The sequence below is a fragment of the Triticum aestivum genome, chromosome 5B (genome assembly GCF_018294505.1).
Source record: "Triticum aestivum cultivar Chinese Spring chromosome 5B, IWGSC CS RefSeq v2.1, whole genome shotgun sequence".
NCBI classification, from domain to species: Eukaryota; Viridiplantae; Streptophyta; class Magnoliopsida; order Poales; family Poaceae; genus Triticum; species Triticum aestivum.
In genome coordinates this window covers 583,372,740-583,393,730 of record NC_057807.1, presented here as the reverse complement: position 1 = coordinate 583,393,730, position 20,991 = coordinate 583,372,740, and positions in this window count along the sequence as shown.

Below are 20,991 nucleotides of genomic sequence, written 5' to 3'. Positions count from 1 at the left end.
CTGCATGCAAAACGGGTCATGATTACCTGTGATCGTGGAGGCCGGCGGTTGGCCTCCCCCGGCTGTATGTACGGAACGGAGCGAGCCCTTCCAGCCCATCTTTTCCTGCTACTCTCCGTCTCCATCCCTGCCCTTGCTCCTCGATACGGCAATCGCACCAATCCGTCAGTTTTCTGTCGAAGAGAAGGGGAAGGCCCCCCGAGATGGTCTTGTCCCGCTTCTGCCGAAGAAACGACTTGTCTCTTGCCGCAGAGAAGGGGGTGCTCGGCAGGAGGTGTCGAGGCCATGGTTTGAGCGGCCGCCGCCTGGATTCCCATTGCCCTGGTACACCCGGATCGAGGGTCCTGAAGGCGCAGGCGCCGAGAGGCACCGCTAGAGGCTCCGTCGCCGCCGGCGGATTACGGCGGTGCGCGTCATTCCTCTCGGAGTTCGCGCCGAGGGCTCCTCTCACGAGCTTGTGCTTCACGCCGCCATGCCTCCTCGATCTTGGATTCGTCTTCCTCCCTCCTTCGCCTTCGAGATTCTGCCAAGGGGGCCTTTCAAACTCTGGCTGCAGCACGCCGACTGCCGTACTCCTGCGACCGAAGCGGATGTCAAGCTCGTCGCTCCAGGCAAGGTCTTCATGACCCGGGGCTGGGGCGAGATCGCCTGGGTCTGCCGATCAAAGGGGCCCTCGTGATCCATATGGAGTACGATGGCGCCTCCTTGATGCTCTTCAAGGTCTTCGACGAAGATGGGCGTCGGCTAGAGTGTTGTCCCAGAGGCAGCGGCCGAAGTTCCAGAGCGGCAAGGACCAGGCCTATCGTCGCCTGCTCTTCCAGCAGCTCCTTTGATGGCAGCGGGCACTTCGGAGGGTCCGACGACTCTTCCGAGCTCCTTCTGACTCCGGCGACGAGCGAGGACAGCTACGAGCCTCCGAGCTCGCGCCATGCCCGGAGCAGGGCCAACACGCCCGACAGTCGACGTGGCTGATCTGGATGAGGCTGGCGCCGGCCTCGCGCGACCCACTGTTGATGATGGCGTCTGTTGTCAGGGTCCCTGTAGTTAGACCTGCTTATGTTTCGCGTCTTTTGTTCCTGCGAGGAGCCAAGAACACACCCCGTGGGGGTTTGTAAGGTGCATGTAGTTCCATTTGTTAATATGATCCTTGTCGTGAAGTGGTGTGAGATGCTCGTCCCGTCTTAGCTTAGTTCTTCCTTCCAAACCTCGCGAGGGCTTGGTGCTCTGCACTGATAGGTCCCGGTCCCAAGGCAAGTCTCAACCGTCGCTGGTATGCTAGGTCGCGATGCCGTGGTCAAGGCCAGAAGGTGAGCGGCCCGGGGTCCAGTAAGAGCCCCTGAGTCGCGATGCTCAGGAGGTCCCCTTTAGCGCTCAAGCAGCCATCGTTCGGTGAGAAAGGAGCGGGACATTGCCAAAACGGGACTGCATTAGGTGCGAGGTCGGTGCTGCGATAGCTAGTATTTCCGGAGGATGACTTATCTCGGGAGTCAGAAGCCACTCCTTGGCGCGGCGCCAGGCTCGCGCATCGGCAGCTGAGGAGTTGCCTGGCGAGGTCCCCACGTGCCTCTTCCCTCTTGCCTTTACTCCCCTTCGTGCTCTACGTCCTCAGGTCCCGGCCCTCGAGTGAGCTCAGCCGACGCTGGTATGCCAGGTCGCGATGCCGTGGACAAGGCCAGGAGGTGAGGGCTGGAGAGCCAGTAGGAGTCCATGAGTCGCGATGCTCAGGTACCCCCCCCTTTAACGTGCAAGCGGTTCGCGCGGACGAGAGTGAAGGAGATGCTGTGAAGGCCTCGCCCGACGCTGCTCCTTAAAGATATCCTGCGAGCTCATCACAAGAAGAACGAGAGTTTGCCGTTACAATTGCCAGTCAGCTGCTAGTTGCTCTAGAAGGGTGACGAGGGCACTGAAGGCTAGGTGAGGTGGCGCCTTGCGGGGTTGCCGCGGCCAGAGCTCAGCCACTCAGGTTTGTCGACGTTGCAGGGACGGACCCATGCGCAAGTGTCGTGCCGTTAGGGAGCAGCTCCATCAGTTGGTGTCAATCAAGCGGGTGATTAAGTCAAGCACGTTAATCATGAAGGAGCAAATCCATTTAGATAGGCGCAGAAAAAGGCGAACACCGCTGGGTCGGGCCCAAGCGATTTGGGGATAATGCGGCCCGAGGGGCGCCCCTAATAAGGTAAGCTAAAAGCATGAACAAAAGGGATACATGCCGCAAGGACGGACCAGGGCGGCCTGGGAATGATGCAGCCCTGGGGGCGCTCCCAGCTGATGATGTTGAAGATGAAGGGATGCTGAAGTAGCGGACAGGGTGCGCTGCGGAAGCCGATCTTTACGAGCCCCCAGGCCCAGGAGCCTCGGGAGGCTCCGAAGGCGCTGGCGGCTCCTCGCGGACCATCTCCATCTCTGCCAGGACTGTGGAATGTCTGGCCACTAGAGCCTCCAGGATGCTCCTCATGAGGCACTGACGAACAACAGCCACGTTCGGCAAGCCGTAAGGCATGCGAACATAGCGGTGGGGTGGACCTTCACAGCGTCCCACGCATGAGGGCCAGAGGTGCTCCTAAGAGGCGACTCGGTTGAGCCCTGGTATGTCGATGCAGACGTGCAGCCCACCATCCTCGCCCGGATGGGGAGCCACGGCGGTTAAGCGGCGGCTGCCACTCATGACTCTTGACTCCTGCTGCTCCTGAATGATCTCGCTGATGAACTCCTGAGCGTTTGGCCCTCCTTGCCTGGCTCCTTAATGAGGGAAACGCGCTTTGAAACACGCCTCCAAGTGGTGCCCGAGCGCCTCCCTCGTGATCTTAGCAAAGTCGATGGCCCTCCAAAAGAGAGCCCCCGAGCCTTGCTCGAGGAGGGCGCCAGGCACGCCTTCCTATGCGATAGAAGGAGACGCCCCCTGAACGGGCGCGGACCCTGAGGGGCCTGCCTCCCGAGGGTTCGGACCAGGCGATGTCTTCTTCTTCTTAGGGACTGCCTCGGGAAGCCTTCCGCTCCTGTGATCTAGGTCTTCAATTGACGCGGCTTGAAAAGTACGCTCCAGAGAACACACAACATCCCTCTCTTCACAAGGCACCGTGATGACTCCACCGCTTCCTGGCATCTTGAGGACATTGTAGCCGTGATGAGTCACGGGCATGAACTTGGCCAGAGCTGGGTACCTGAGGATGGTATTGTACAGCAGGCGAATGTGCGCGACATCGAAGTCAATGAGTTCGGTGCGATTAGTTGTCGCGCTTCCCGAAGGTAACAGGAAGGCAGACCTGCCCTATCGGAACCGTGGAACCATCAGTGACTCCTGAGAAAGGCTTGGTTGGCTGAAGCTGATTGTATGGTACTTGGAGATTGTTGAATGTCTCGACGGACAGGACATTGAGCCCTGCTCCGCCATCGATGAGGGTCCTGGTGACCTGCACATTGCTGATGATTGGGGAACAAAGCATCGGGAGGACTCCGGCTGTGGCCGCGCACTTGAGCTGATCCGCTGAGCTGAACGTGATGGCGCATGCTGACCACCTGAGAGCACGTGTGGCCTCGAGCTTGGGGAGGATTGCATTCACTTCGCAAGCAAACTGCTTGAAGATGCACTAAGAGGCCGGGGCCTAAGCGCCGCCCAAGATGCAAGCGATTGCGCGCGACTTGTGGAAGCTTCCAGCCCCCTCATCCTAATGATGATCTTCATCCCTCCTCGACTGTGGTGGCAGAGGAGGGAGGCCCGCGTTGCCTTGTGGGCGATCCTCGCGAGGCTGATCCCTCCAACCTCCCTCACGAGGCTGGTCCTGCCAACGGTCCTCGCGAGGTCGGTCACGCCATCCTTGGCTAGGGCCACGGTCTTCCCATCGTCCTCCACCTCTTCCTCCTCCTCGGCCATAGCCTCGGTCATTGCGCTCGGGGCGTCGGCCGACACGCATGTCCCGCACGGCCCTGAGCTCTTGGCATTCGTTGGTGTTGTGGGTGTGGAGGTCGTGGTACACGCAGTACCGGCTGCCCTTGGATGACTCAGGCTGATCCCTACCTCGCTTGGTGTCCGGCTCTGCTGCAAGCATGGCAGCCCCCTTGCGCTTCACGTCCTTGACCTTGGGCTTCTTCTCTTCTGGGTCGGCTGCCGGCAGCTCAAGGAGGGAAAGGCGTGCTTCCTCAGCCCTGACGCACTTGGTCGCCAAGTTGAACAGCTCCAGGGAGGTGCACAGGTCTTCATGGATCGCAAGCTCCTCTTTCATCTTGACGTCATGCACGCCGTCGGAGAAGGCTGAGATGATGGCCTCCTTAGACACCCTGGGGGTCTTAAGGCGAGCGTTGTTGAAATGCTGGATGAACTTTTGCAGGGTCTCTCCTGGCTGCTTCTTGATGCGGCGCAAGTCACTCATGGCCGGGAGACGGTCGCAGGTGCCTTAGAAGTTGGCGATGAATCGGGTGCGCATCTCATCCCAGGAGGAAATCGTGCCAGGAGCCAGGTTCAGGAGCCAGGTGCGGGCATCGTCCTTGAGTGCCATGGGAAACCAGTTCGCCATGACCTTCTTGTCCCCGTTGGCGGCTTATATGCCCAGCTCATAGAGCTGGAGGAACTCCGCAGGGTCAGCCGTGCCATCGTAGCGCGGGGGCAGATCTGGCTTGAACTTGTCGGCCAGGCCACGCTGCGCAGCTCGGCGGTGAAGGCACGGCAGCCTGCAGTGTCCACGAGAGGCCTTTGGTGATGGAGAGCTTGATCTTGGAAGTCTCCGTGCACTGCCGCCAGGAGTAGCTCGGGGTCTTGGCGCGCTGGAGCAGGAGCGCGGTCATGAAGGGCCGGTGCGGGGATCACACGGGCAGCTTCTTGGGGATGAGGGATTTCTTGGCAGCTCTTCTCCTGTTGTGCTGGCGCCGGATGGATTGGGTTCCGTCCAGGGGCCACGCGCCTTGTGGCCAAGGCGCCTTCTTGAGGGGGAGGTGGCTGAGGCGCCCCCGGAGCTTCGTTGCCCGCACAAGGCGGGTCGCGGTGCAGCGAGAGGGATGGCGCAGGGGAGCCCCCAGCGGCGCTGACGAGCTCGGTGATGCGGGTGAGCCACTCGTCATAGAGGTCATCGACGGTACGGTAGTGCAGGAGCTCCCGCGCCAGGAGCAACACGGCGTGCGCGTCCGCAGGAGCGCGACGGGTGTGGGACGAGGAACAGGCTGGAGTCAGCGACGGGGTGGCGGTGCGGCCTTCTCGCTGCACCAAAGGATGCAGGGAGGACGCTTTCCGCTCGTTCCCCGCCAGGCCGGTGGCGGCGTTGACAGCAAGCAACGGGGAACGGTGGCGGCATCCGCCGACGGGGGCCGTCCGGGTGACGTGAGTGGCGAGAGCGGCCCGGTGCTCGGCGCGGGCTCGATGAGCGTCTGACATGGATGCGAGGGACGGTGAAACACAGGGCGGCGGAAGGCTAATTTCGGTGCACCCCTACCTGGCGCACCAGATGCGGATTTCGCGTTCTGGCAAACCCTCAAGGTTTGAACTCTGGTGTGCACGCGGAGATCACACCTCCTACCTACCTACGTCTCGTCGCCTCGCAAGGATCTAAATTACACGAAGAACAACACAAGGGACACGAGGTTTATACTAGTTCGGGCCACCATTGTGGTGTAATACCCTACTCTAGTTTGTGGTGTGGTAGATTGCCTCAGGGGCTGGTGATGAACAATACAAAGGAAGAACTGCCTCGCGAGGGGAGGAGTTCTTGTGGTGGTGGTGCTTCTTGGGAAGGATTGAATTCGAATCCCTTTTCTTGTCTCTCTCTCTAGATGCCCTCCCACTTTGGTGGCTAGTCCTATTTATAGAGCGAAGCCTTGGTCCTCTTACCAAATATTGAGCGAGAAGGGCGCCAACAATTGGCCATTTTGAAGGGGAACATCTAGTACACTTATCCTAGCTAAAGTCGGTCCTTGCCTGCCAAAGACTCTGACGGTGACGCCGGCTTGGGCTCCACGATGACCTCCATCCTGCCGTTCTGCTGGTCTTGGTCTTGTTGCACCGAAATGGTTGCCTTTGCTTGATACTCTTGCCTGCCCTTGCCCCTTTGCACAAAAGAGGAAACAAGGACTCTGCGCAGGCTTGCGCCCTCCTGGCGCCCGCCTGGCTTCGGTCGTCATGGCTTGCGTCATGAGCACCTCATGAGGTACTCTGCCTTGATCTCTCCGCCTCCTCGCGAGCCAGCCTGACGAGGCTGTGCTCGAGGAAGCTTCATGTCGACTGCCCCGCGAGGCTTGGCCCCTCGCAAGGGTCTTGAGCATGTGTTGATGAAGATGGGTCGTACCGGGCCACTCCTTGAGCCACGCCGCAGGCCGCAGGCAGGCAAGTCTGGGTACCCCCGTTACCAGAACGCCGACAGACCCGGGCGATCTCGCCCTAGCCCCGGGTCATGTAAACCTTGCCCGGAGAGACGACCTTGACCTCCGCTCCCGTCACAGGGGTACCACAGTTGGCGTGCTGCAGCCAGAGCTCAAGAGGCCCCTTCGGCGGTATCTCGAAGGCGAAAGAAGGAGGAAGGCGTATCCAGGAGTTTGGAGGCATGGCAGCGTGAAGTACGAGCTCGCGAGAGGAGTCCGCGGCGTGGACTCCAGGGCGATGGCGTGCACCGCCACAACTCGTCGACGTTGTTGACGGCGCAGGCGACGCCGCTCGGCGTCTTCCTCTCCAGGGCCCTCAACTCGGGCATACAGAGGTAGCGGAAACCCAGGGGGTGGCCGCTCGTACCAAGGCCTCGACGTCTCTCGCCGAGCAACCTCGTCATGACGGCCGGGGACCAGCCGCTTCTTCGGCAGGAGCGGGCTGGACCCCTCTCGGGGGGCCTTCCCTTTCTCCTTGCCCGAGAACCAATGAATCGGTGCCATCAGCGACAAGATGGAGGAGGAGCGAGGAAGAAGAAGAGGGCGGAGCGCCAAGAGATGGACTACGGGGACTCACGCCTCGCCGTACTTATAGTCCAAAGGAGGCCAACCGTCGGCCTCCATGGACGCAGGTAATCGTGACTCATTTTTGCATTCAAGGACTCGTCAAATCGGGAAGTTGCCGAGGCAGCGTGGGAAGCGGAGACGCCCACTTCCAATCAACCGCCACACGGCGACCAAGGCCGCAGGCTGTTGGGGCTCGTGACGCTCCGCACTTTCCCTTTCGCTTCGCCACCAAGCCAAGTCCGAGTGCGCCTTGGGCCCGGGGGCTACTATCGGCGTTCTGGGAACGGGGGTCCCCAGATTTGCCTGCCTGCGGCCTGCGGCATGGCTGAAGGAGTGGCCCAATACGGCCGGTCTTCATCAACTCAAGCTCAAGACCCTCGCGAGGGGCCAAGCCTCGTGGGGCGGACGATGCAAGGCTTCCTCAGGAGCAGCCTCATCAGGCAGGCTCGCGAGGAGGCAGAGAGATCAAGGCAGGGTTACCTCGCGAGGTGCTCGTGACGCAAGCCATGACGATCGAAACCAGGCGGGCGCCGGCGTGTCCAGTGTCCTTGTTTCCTCTTTGGTGCAAAGGGGGCAAGCACAGGCGTGGAGTACCAAGGCAATAGGCAAAGGTTGCCATTTCGGTGCAACGAGACCAAGACCAGCAAAGTGGCAGGATGTTGGTCACCGTGGAGCCCAAGACGGCGTCATCGCAGTGCCTTTGGCAGCCGAAGACCAACTTTAGTCAAGATAAGCTGTACCACATGTTCCCCTTCAAAATGGCCGTTGTTGGCTCCCTTCCCGCTCAATATTTGGGGAGAGGACCAAGGCCTCTATATATAGGGCTAGTCACCGCAGTAGAAGGAAAAAGGGATCATCTCATCGAATCCTTCCCAAGTAGAACACCACACCACCACTAGAACACCTCTCGCGAGGCTGTTCTTCCTTTGTACTGTTCAACATCAGCCCCTGAGGCAATCCACCACACCACAAACTAGAGTAGGGTATTACACCACAATGGTGGCCCGAACTAGTATAAACCTCGTGTCCCTTGTGTTGTTCATCATGTAGCTTAGATTCGTTGAGAGGCATTGGGACGTGGATCGGTAGGGGGAAGATCTTCACGCGCACCCCAGAGTTCGAACCTTAAGGGTTTTGCCGGAACCCAATATCTGACAGGCAGCAAGGGCCCTGCCCCCCTAACATCACTATATATCGAGGCTAATATGAATGTGATCATTAGATAATTGCTTGTAAAAATGGTTTAAGTTCATGAATTGGCCCTCATAGTAAAGGGTTAGCAATGCTTGGCCCCCTAGCTCATTTATTTTCCATGGCTTTGCCACTGCACGCAACAACGCACGTTCTCACCCCCTCTCTCTAAATATCGATCTCGCACTTGTGCACTCCTTCATAATCTCCCTCCACTCGGCCCCTCGCACCATCTTCTAGCCCCCACTGGATTTTGCCACATGTACAATCTAGCAGACTCCATGGTTGAACTTAAGCGTAATGCACAAACCTCAAAACAATAGTGGTTCTCCTTTGTTCTAGAATCTTCCGTATCATAACTGCCCAAACTTTTTTTCTAGTTGAATTGCCATTATTTGTTTTTACTTTATGCTTTACAACACACAATTCCATGAATCATAAAATAGATTAAGGGCTTCTTTGTTTCAAAGGATTTTCAGAGGAATTTTGGCTGATTCTAATCCTTAGGAATTTTTCCTATCTTGGTTGTTTGATTCGTAGGATTGTAAATCATAGGAATTTTTCCATATGATTCATTTGTACTAGATTTCATAGGAAACATCCCATCCACTCAAACCTCTTTCAAAGAATTTTGCGCTTTTTCTATGCACAATCAAACACTCGTACAATCATGTAGGATTCAAGACGACGTTCCACTATAATCCAATGTTTTTCCAATTCCTGCGTTTTGGAAATCCTACGAATCCAAGAGGCCCTAGCTTTTTTTATAAAAACTAATTGATTTTGCATGAGATGAACTATAAGAATTAAATTAAGGTCTACATAAGGCATATATGACTCAAAGCTTACATGCTATAGTGTGGTATTTATTCATAATTTGGTTGCAAAATCTGATGCGTGCAATGCACGTGTACCTTACTAGTACTTCCAGTATGTGCAAAACACGTAAATTGGAATTCCAATGGCACGCTACACAGTGTCTCTCTTACAGTTCATGAAGCCACGTGGCACATGTCGAGGCATTATCGTGACCTCCTTGTGTGGATTGATCACAGTGACGTGCTGTTGGTTCCAGAAGAATGTACTCGTCCTCCCTGAGCCATACTAGTGGTACATGCATGAAGCGAAGATGTGCACACACCCCACGCAGGCACTCATTCCCTCGCATGCACACACGGGTACACGGGCGGACGCAAGTTTGTACCAAGATCCACCCCATGTGATAATTTGACGCGTGTAAAGTCGTTCACTTCATTGATGGTCAATTAATACAGCGCATGCAAATTGAGTGGACGTGAGGGCGGAAGAAAGACATTACTACTCCACTACGCACATGCGAGTAGTTAAATCATGGGTTGCTAGTAGTGCTTCCATTAGTCTCCTTCGTATTTTGTGCCAATTTTTTGACAGTAACATAATATTTACGCATTTGAGTAGTGTAGTCTACTTGAAATTTATGTTCCACTGAACTCATCGGGAGCCATTTCGGGCCTCAAAACCAAAACCATCAATTAATCTTTACCTTGTTGCCATCACATTCGAAATCCTGCTCACACCTACTAGTACGTACCAAACCTGAATGTGTTCCGACTATGCAGGTATTAGTACTAGTGCTAGTACTTAGGTTATAAAAAGGGGAACTACCTAACCAAAAATTACTCTACCTTTCCTCCTGATAAGTGCTTCTTCTTCGTCCGTCCTTGCCATGGCCGCCGAGCAGAGCTCTAGGTCGAGAACTACTCGTAACAAGGGAGCGGCAACCAAGGCTGCGGAAAAAAAGAGAGGGCTCGCCGCCACGCAGAGACCTCGAAAGATATCTCACGGGCAGGTGATGGCTCCCAGGAGCGCCCTAGCCGCGGAGACGAACATGCCGAGCCGGCGGCACTGGAGTCGTTATCCCTCGACGACATGCCCGATCACCTCAATAAGCACCTCAATAAGCAGAAGGAGTTCATCCACGACTTGGTGGAGCTACCGAAGGAGAGCCTCGATGACATGCCCGCTGAGGTCAATAAGCAGGGGGAGTTGACCGCCAGCTTGGTGATGCTACTGAAGAAGAGCAATGCCTCAAAGAATTAGGCGACCGGCGAAATCCTGCAACTTCAGGAGGACAAGGCGAAGCTCTACCACGAGCTCGACCTGTTGAAGGAGAAGAACGCCGGCTGGAAGAAGTTGCATGAGAATAGTAGTTCCTCGATGAAGATGATGCAGACCCTCATCATGGAACAGAAGGAGGAGTTTGCGAAGCTCCACATCGAGCACCTGGCTGCTGTCAAGGTATGTAATGCGGCCGTGGAACAGATTATGAAGGCTCGCGTCGAGAACTCCCGCGTCATGGATAGAATGAAGAAGATGGCGGAGGAGACGCACAAGGAGATGGAGGTCGTGGAGGCGATGAAGAAGCAGTTACAACTCCATGGTGAATTAGATCATTTGGGGTGATAATCTTCCTTCTTCTTTTGCTCCTGTGTTTCATCTTTTGCTTCAGGTGTTTCGCTACACGTGTCACGTTCTCTGTGAGGAATGAATAGAACAATGCTAACAATGAGATGACTAGCAAATTAGATCATTTTTTATCGCCATATGGCACTGGGCTGCCATGTTTCGTGCTCATCCGTTGTAGTACTACTCTAGTGGAAAACTTGAGTATACCGCATGGTTCTTTGCTCTTCCTTAGGTCGTCTGCACATTTATACAAGTAGTCAAATCACAAGGCCCCGCCTTCCAGCAGTAATGAGCCGTCAAATCACAAAGGCCCTCACCTCTCGTGAAACTGACCAAGCTAGACTGCCCCGCCCTCTAGCCTTTTAAAAAATGTATACTTTTGTACAGTAGTAGTATCGATGGATTGCGCCATGGAGCAAAACTTGAAATTAAAAAAAAGGTGGTACATATAGAGAGCACTCATCGCCAAATTATGCATATAGTAGTATTATAACATGGCAAAAGAGATTTCAGTCACAACAATGGTGTCCAGCACAACCCACCACTCAAATAAAACTAAGCACCCTGGAATTCTTTGACAAAACTAAGCACCCTAAAATTCTTTGACAACTAAACTGCTGGCTATATGATGTTGGCCATATATATTGTACTTATATAATGTGAAGAGACGAGTGGTAGTACTATACCAACTAAAAGATGAAATGTAAGAAATACTAGTATGTACGTACTGAAGAGTTAAAGTAATGAGAAGAAACATAACATAGTTCCGCTGGGGGCTCAGCACAACACACCCCTCAAATTAAACTAAGCACACCTGAAATTAAACTAGGCAACTAATCCGGTAGACACTGCATTAGAACCACCATGAGCAACGACACTGCCACCTTACTCAGAGTCCTCGTCCATGTCCTCGACTTTGTCCTTGTCCCTCTTCCTCTTGGCCGATACTTCTTTGCTTGAACCGCACACTTGGCTCTTGCTCTTCATCCAACCCTTGTAGATATTGAAACAAAGGTAGCCATCCATTGCACCATAGTGGATGTGGTCTATATCTAGTACATTCCACTGCCATGCATGACAATGAAACGTGTACGGAGGTTTCTCCAGTTTACCATATGAAGGATGAACCATGGATCCTGCCAGGGTCAGCATTGAAGGCTGACCACTGAAGGGTAGCAGCCGATTCTTCTGGAGGTCGAAGGGGTTGCCTACAATGAGGCCTATCCGACCCAGGACTCTTTCGTCGTTCGTAAAGCCTACAGTAACGAATTTGACTAGGTCGCTCTTGAGGAAGTTCTTAAAATCCTGGCATTCAACGTCGGCATGGCATATGTGGTAGACCAAGCATAAGTCATGCACACAAACATGGATCACGGCGGGCTTCTTCCTCTCTTCCTCCTTTAGATGCTTCTCTTGTCCCAGGACTGTGGTGTACTCAACATCTAGCCCAGTGACCTACTCATCATTTGAGTTTTCGAACATGCATATGAAGCGAGCAAGGCATCCTTCCACAATCGCGGAAGAACATGTGTAGATGACATCGAACTCATCGCCGATGATAGTTCTAACCTTGTACTCACCGCCGATCATGGAGATTTGGGACGCCATGGATTTGGGAGGAGGGTTTGGATTAGTGGAACGACCTTAATGTGAAAGGACAGGACGACTAGGAGCGAACTGCCGTAATATTAAAGGACGTGTGGGTACGAGTAGGAGCGAACTGCCAACGTGCGAACGGCAGGGTTGTGGCTTTCCATTCTCCTATGATATGGGCTTCCGAGAGCCCTTGGATCTGAGATCGAACGGTTGCATGGCGTGATTCTAGACCTATGGGTGAATATCCTATCCTGGAGGGTTATTCTGCAAATTTTCAGCAACTTAGCATGTCTATCGTTCGATCTTAGATCCAAGGGCTGCCAGCAGCCCGTATCATGGTCGCGCCTACCATGACCGTCGCGTCGCTCGCGCGGTCGCGCCCTTGGAGATTTAACACGGTGCGTTAGGCTATCTGATGTTGGCATGTCATACATAGTCATCACTTAGTCACTCATACTACAACAAGGTTAGCTATAAGGTTGGCTATAAGTGTATTTTTTTACTTCTCTCTATCTCTTTCTTCGTATTATTTATTGCATTTGCCGAGGAATGACCTCTTCCAATGAAATGGTGCTTAGATGAGGTGCTAAGGGCATTAAATGGCTTAGCAATCAAGTCCCCAATGCATAGGTGCTTAGTTTTTTGTTGCTAAGTTTGCTTCATTTAATTAGCTATAGATTCAAAATTGTCTTTTCACCTAGGTACACGCGCTTAGCACCGTTTCTTACTTGGGTCGCCAAACTAGTCCCTCTCTTCTTAATTAACTTGCTACATCAAACTTTATGCCTATGTGGCAAGCTTAGCACCTCTAGGAGCAAGTAAGTACAATAGTGGGCTATAAGCCCGCTTTACATGGCATTTTTGCATATGTGGAGGAAAGAGGCAAGGAAAAAGTGGAGAAGTGGGCTCTCATGCAAGAGCCAGCCTCTACACGGTGGAGCATTGGGAGAGGCACCTATATGGAGGTGGTCAGGAATCGGGAGACTCACGCCGGTCGTAGCGCCGCAGTTAAAATGATAATGGCAAGTCAAATCACGGGGCCCCATCCGTAACTCGCTGTCAAATCACACAGCCCTACATTTGCAGTAGCCTACTCCCTCATCTTCTCGCGCCTCTATCAAACCGACTAGGCGGAACTACCTCGCCTACTGCGCAAGAAAAGCCCCGCCCTCGACTTTTAAATAGTACAGTATACTCCCTTCGTCTAGGTGAATAAGTCATCTTAGATTGTGCACCGTGACCAAGGTGAAGAGGAAAAAGAGAGAACTTAATGTTTATTTGCTAATTAATATCATTGCGTGCAATGAACTGACCACTGCATGTCATGTTTGATAGTCTCAAGTCATTAAAAGCATACAAGCCCCACATCTCTTATTGGTTGATTCCTCTATTTATGTCAAAAAATAAGAAACAATGTGAGCGTTAATGCACCACGCCTATGTGTTTTGGGACTATTTTGTTTTCGTAAGATGACTTACTCACCTAGACGGAGGGAGTACTAATTTTGTATCCATGGATTGCGCCATGGAGCAAAGCCTCAAGAAAACGGCGGTACACATGTATGGAGTATACAGCACGCCCGTCGCGTTCGCGTCGCACCCCAAACAGTCGGTCTGTCTGGCACGCTGCTCTCCGAATGGAACGACATCATATTGCGTTTGCACACACATGTGGGACCGCAATTGAGAACCGACCATAGGCACACTCCCCGGCCCCGCAAGTCAGGTGACTTAATATAAGAGAGAGACAAGCAATAGTACTAGAGAAGTGTTGTACTACGTTGGTTCCTGGACGATCCCTGCAAGACATGGAAGATCAGTTCATCCATGCATGTGACCAGACTCCAGCAGACACACCTGGATTGGCTATCATCTACATATCGTGCAGGCTGTGTTGTCCATGACTGTAGTTCTGATGAGAAATCTAAAAAAGGTTTCTTGTTATCTCGCAAAATTAGATGTCATGTGCTTCGGATCACTGCGAGGGTTAAACAGCGACAACTGAGTTGGGCTAGTCATTGGGGGCACATGCACGAAGACTACTCTGCTACCATCTAGGTCAAGCCGGCTATGTTAATTAGGACATCTATCGACAGACCCCTTTTCTACGAGTTTATCTTTAATTTGAGCTTTAATCCTCGTCTAGTTTGTCCATCGGGATTCATGTCGTCTCCTTTGGGCAATGAGGTTATGATTTCTTGTCATGTGGCATTTTTTCGTGTTATATGTTATAATCCGGTGCTTCAGATCAAAATGATGACAACTGCGCCTCCGGGCCACGTGCATGAAGACTTCTCGGCAGTCATCGACGAGGTCAAGCCGGCTCCGGTAGACAAAAGAAAACTAGTACTCCACTATATAGGCAGGAGCTTGCGCGCTTGCTTGCTAGTGTTGCTCTCTTCACACTGTCTCGTCCTCTCCAGATCTTAACACGGTAGCGGTGGCCACACTCTCTCCCTCTACTCACTGCTGGTCAGAGATCCAGCTGGATCCTCTCCACCGGGGAAGGTGAGAAGGTGCAATGTTCACGCGGTCGTCCTCGGCGACGGCTCTTAGCCACTGTCGATGCGTCCCGATCAGTGTGCCTTGCCGTTCTCTCCCAAGCACCGCTGGTGAGGGAGGGCCTCCGACCCCTTCTTCCTCGCTGCCGTAGTGTGGGAAGACGCGGCCTCCCGCCGCCCACCTAGCGACATCCCGGCGACCCTCAGGTATAACTTCCTTCGGAACCGGCCTTGCTCTACTTCCTGAGCTCTTGACATCGCTACATTTGTATCTTTTACTATTTCTCAGGCCCCCTCATAGATAGGATCGATCGGCTGTTCGAAAACCACCTAAATTTTTATGGTTAAGAGGTAAAACTAGTTCATGCACTCGAATCTAGTACTACTTGGTTCAAACAAGGAAGAAAGGGGGTGGGGGTGGGGGAAGATTTGTTACCTGAATCTAGGACTTGGTCGAAAGAGGAAATAATGGGGGCGAAAAGTAGCAGAGACTGGCTATCCAACTGGTCTCTAGATCTAATAGGGAAATAAAGGGAAATGCAGTACAAACTCAATATAAACCCGATCTATTGGTTGAAAATGGAAAGAAAGTGGGGACTGGGGGACAAGTCAAAAGAGTAAGTCCAGCACTAGATTTGCTAGCCTCACACAGTATAAGGTGGCTATACCGAACAAAAATGGGACCAACCCAGATATCCTATTCTGATGTTTGTTGCCCCGAGCCACTCTTATGTAATGCCACTGGTAAAATGTAGCAGTCGCGCTGTTAAAAGTAAGGACACGTTAAACCAATGTTGTTTTCAATGTAATGCCTCCAGTAATATGAATCAATGGCACTTTTTTACATGTCCTGCTAAATTTCTCATTAAGATAAGTTGCTTCTTTTCATTAGAAATGCAACTCTCCTAGTCCGCTTACTCTCCCGTGCCCAAATACCGATTCTATAGCAGTTGTTAATGTAATGTTGCTGGTAAAATGAAGCAACGACACCATTAAGGTAATGTCATATTTAATGGTTGTCATAGTTAATCCTAATGCCCACACTAATATCTAGCAATGCTGCTGCTTTAGAAATTGCTATTGTCCTTGTAGGATTGCCATTCAGATAAGGAACATGCTTCTTTTCATTTGATGCATGTTTCATCACTTGTTAGTCACCCTCCTTTCCACCCTTTTTGTGCAAACAGAGATATACATTTCACGCTCGATCTTAGTTGAACTGCACAAATGATATCCAAACTATAGTTTAACATTCCAGGAGCTTCACAACTAACCTTGATGTTGCTCAATTTTATTGCAACTAATGAAGAAGAAGCTCTGTGGGTTTCGTTTTCTGATGGAAATGGAACCGGGGCTGGAGCCCTTTTCTTAAAAAATGAAGAAGAAGTTGCTAGCTCATTTGACATTGCTTCATTTTAGGTGAACTGCACCAAAAGGTCCCATGAATTGAATCATCCATGTTGGTGACTGAAAGATCCAACTTCAGCATCCGAGTCTAAGCACCCCCGGCCTCCATCCTTGCGACGCATGGTACACCTCGTTTGCCACCTGCTCGACCCTAGTATCACTGATAAAATGAAGTAATAATATAGTTAAAATAGAGCGAGTGTCCTCTCTATCATTTCATTTCCAATGTAGATAAAGAAAGTGATTCTCTTTTTTAATGTATGTTTCATCAACTAGTCCCATTGTTAATGTTTAAGTGTTTCTGCAAACTGGGGTGCTTAATTTTAGTTCATCTGCACAAAAATAGAGATTTGAATGTCTCAAGGCACCTCCTTGTACTGTCGTTGTACACTGATGTTCATCACTGGCAGAAGGTGTATCTGAGAGACTTGGGACGATTTCCAGTATGAGGCGTACCGTATGAGGCGTCGCAGGGCCCATCTCGCCCTCGCGGCATGGCATACTATGATACTATCGCAATATTTTCTTCTATTTATTTTGTGTGTTTCATCAACTAGTGCCACTATAATGTAATCACGCTTTTTCATTATCTGTGCAAACAGGGTTATTCAGCTGCATTTTGGTGGAACTGCACAAATGTACGTATGGAACCGACATATATGCAGAGTGCAAGGTGTGCCAAGTAAAAATTACCGACACCAACCATGCTCCATGCACGCATTGGCATCCACCACCGCCAGTGGGATGTGTGGCGCTCTCTGTGGATGGATCTTTCTCGGCAGCAAATCCTCTAACCAAATACTAGTAGCTTATATTGGCAGTTTTCTAGGGAGTACTCTTTTCTGAAAGAAGCACCAATCTATTTTTCTTTATTTGTACACTGTGTCACAACTTTGACCCAAAGGTCCAGAGCTATTTTAGGGTGATTGGTGTAGTACTCGGAGACTGATTGTAAGCATGATTTTTATTAGTTGTCACACTGATTGTAAGCATGACCAGGTGGAAGATTAGGTTTGTGCGAAGCTTACCTTAAACCCTACCGCCACCGTTGAAACGAGGCGAGCATCGAGGGAACCGTGGATAATGGCGGGCAAGTCATGTCGCGCCATCCGGCCTCCTCTTGCGGCGGGACAACGAATACTCCTGTGCCTCCGGCTGGCTCTGCACCCTCACGAATGACACACCATACTTGATCGATTCGTTATCCTCTGGGTGCTCGACCTTCGACCTGTACACCCAGCACCTCGGCCTAACTGCCGCCTTGGGCAAATCTGTCTACTCCATCGCCCAGAGGAGATACTCGATGAACTCAGAGGACTACGGCGTGATTGTCGTCGAGGAGTACATGTACATCACCACCGTCTCACTCTTTCGCATACATTGCCACATAGCCCTCACCGTCCTCGATATCTCCCACTCATTGTCAAACCAAGTAAGGATCTCCTTCAACCTGGCTAACTTTGCCTTGTCTCCGCCGGCAATCTGCCTGATTCGCTGCTGCATCCTCTTCATAGATGTCCTTCTGAGTGGTCTGGTGCTAGCTTTGGAAGATGGGAGGAGAGACGTGGTCTTGCAATAGAGAAGAGGGAGAGGCGAGACAGTGGTTTTGGAATGGAGATGATGGAGAGGAGAGGAGGTGGTTTTGCAATGGAGAAGAGGGAGAGGCGAGATGGTGGTTTTGGAATGGAGATGATGGAGAGGAGAGGAGGTGGTTTTGCAATGGAGAAGAGAGACAGGAGCGTGCGGCAGCGATTTAGGATTGGACGGGAGGGCCAGCGCGCTGTGACTGGGTCAAAATCAAAATCAATTTACCCTTCAATTAAGAAAGCGACCCCACATTAACTAGTCTCCCTTTTATTCTGGGTCATAATTGACCATGACTTTCGCAAATAAAATATATGTTGTACATTGCAAAAATAATATAATTTGAAAGTACATTCAGATACGAACCAAATGATACAATTTTTGGTGACATTCATTCCCATTTTGCTTGTCAAATACAGTACGTGGTCAAACTTTGACCCAAAATACGCAAAACAAAAAAATACTTCCAAGACCAGCGTCGCTCTTCCGCTCTTCTCCTCTTAAACCACCGCCGCTCCTCTCCTGTTCCAATCAAAATCCAGCGCCGCTCCTCCCCTCTTCCATTTCAAAACCACCGCCCCTCCTCTCCTGTTCCAATCCAAAACCAGCGTCGCTCCTCCCCCATTCTAATCCAAACTGCTCCTCTCCTATTCCATTCAAAAACCACCGCCGGCGAGTGAAGGTGTTATGTAGAAGTAGATCAATGGAGGAGTACAACCAATACGTGAGGATCGCAGACGGCGACCCTGTGAAGCTAGCTAGGATGTTGGAGATATAGTCTTGGTTTGAGAACAAGGACCAACTAGCGGTGACGGCGACATCCATGGCCAAATATCTGCAACAGAGCAAAAAGGCGGTGATACTCCTGGAGGGAGTCGTGTGGGAGTACATAGAGCTGCTCCTCTAGGCCATGGAGCAAACAAATTCACCGAATCTGATCCTGAGGGAGCGGTGGTGGGAGTATCAATCCCAGATGGAGCATCCACCAGAAATTGAAGGATCGAGCATCTACAGGGTGTCGTGCCATAGCGAGCCGGTGGAGTCTTCGTCGACCGAACCCAACTGCAAGAGGAGAAAAGCAGTTGGCCTGACGACACTTCCCCACTATCCTCTCCCTCGCGGTTCACATCGTCTCACGGGGCGGCTATCTGCCGCCGAGGAATAGGAGGGGACTGCCCCCCAGCCTAATAGTCGGGCAGGTTGTGAATTGTCAGGATGAGCTTAGGGTTGTCAGTATTTGCAGGTTGTGAATTGTGTTTTGTGTTGTGTATTTTGAGAGTACTTTCAGATATGAATGTCTTTTGAATTTCAGATTTGCAGTATTGAGCATATGAAGTATTTTATGAATTCTAGAGATCTATTTTTAGCAGTTAAAAAAATATAGTTTCATAGGAGTATAAAAGTGCAGACAATGTGATTCTCAGAGAAGAAACTGCAAGTTTCAGTTTCAGATAAGAAACTGCAAGTTTAGTTTCAGATAAGAAATTGCAACTTTTAGAGGCAGAGCATTTATATTAACACGGCCTTTTCAAATAGGGTTAACATCATGTTGGAAGTTTTATTCATGGTCGAAAATGGAACTACCAGCCAGTTAACATCATGTTGATCAACATGCATGCATAGCACATCTTCATATGATGCACAGTCAAAAAGATATGCTATTTTCAAAATACCCACACAATGTCGAGTGTGCGAAACACAGAGAAAATGAGGGACGAAGTTTTGGCAAATGTTGGACGTGGAGTGCGTAGATGACAATGGGGACCCACATGTCAATAAAGGCAGAGGCAAAAAATTTGGAGATATTTTCCCTGCACAGGTGGAATCGGAACCCGGGCAGAATAGCTGTCGGGTAGTGTCACTTGGCTACTAGGCTAGTTCAGTAGTTTCATTACTAATAAGGTACTTCCTCAGGTGGTCGGATCCCCTCCTGCGCCTTTGTGCACTCGCTGCCACGCCGCTGTCTGCCGTTGTGAACATGCTGAACAAACGAGAGGAATCTGGAGAGGATTGTACGTGGAGAGGTGGACAGTCGGGACCCACCAGGTCTATGGCCGTACGCAAGCAAGTGCCTCATCGAAAAAATACTTCCTCCTAATGTTATACTGACGTTGGGGCCCACGGGTTTGTCAACATAGTTACATTTTTTAGGTGCTTCAACGTAGTTACTATAGGAGATAAACTCACAATGAAGCTGGGGAGCTGGCAGGTATCATTTATTATCACTAGGGCAGCAAGTATCAGCTGGGTTTTGGGCTGCGCCGTCTAGGCTTTCATTTTTAACATGCACAACCCACGACCTCAGATGGGAGGTCCATAGGCCTGTTTGTATTTTCTTGAGGGCCGTCATGTATCGACCGGTCTATGGACCTCCCATCCGAGGTTTTATTTTTCCTGAAACATCGGCAGCCCAATTTATGTATTTTTTTGAAGAAAACGCAGAGATCTATTCTATTTTTCTATATAAGAATAGGAACGCCTGGTCCAACTTATGTTTCCCTTCTAACTATATTATATATATTTAAATTATTTTATATTTTATTATATATTATTTTTATTGTCATCATATATTTAACAGATACTTACATATGTAAGAAAACAATATCCCGCATCTTATTAACTTATAAAAATAATTTCTTAGCAATAAAATCCTGGATTGTTTTGGCACGAACTAGTGATTGTGTACAAAAGCTTCGTAAGATTTAAGGACGAATATAATAATAAATCCCTTATTATTTAAATATATTTATACCAAAATGCTCAGCCCGTGTTTATTTTTTGATAACATTGCTGGCCCAACCCAACATTATAATTAGAATCAGCCCAGCAAAATCGTGTATTTCGAGAAAGTGCTAATGGCCTGTAATTTTTAAGGAAAAAAATAAACGGGCCGCATGGACGCTACATTATTTGTTCACCCAGCCCAGCTAATGGACTGTAATTCAAAAAAAATATCAAATTGACTGTAAATTCTACCCTGCAAAAAAAGACTGTAAATTCTGAAAAAATGGGGTGAATATGTGCCATATTTTGGAGGCTGAAATGTGGGCCAATAGCTCGAAGCCAACGCAAGTTGTTGCCAACTTAGTTTGATTTACATCCAACGACTGGCATCCATCTTCAATCTCTCGTCTTCTTCCTCAAGCGCCGCCGGGACCACCTCCCGCCTCCTACTGCTAGCAGCTCTGCTTAGCACGCTTCACTGTGAAGCGCTACTCCATCGTTGGCCAGGCCATCCCTCCACCCCTCCGCATCTCCTGTTCTTCTCCATCGACTGCCGAACCACACCGCACCAGAACCAGTTAACCCTCATACACCTCTTCGTCTGCGACTCTACTCCCGCGTCTTCCCATCTCTGG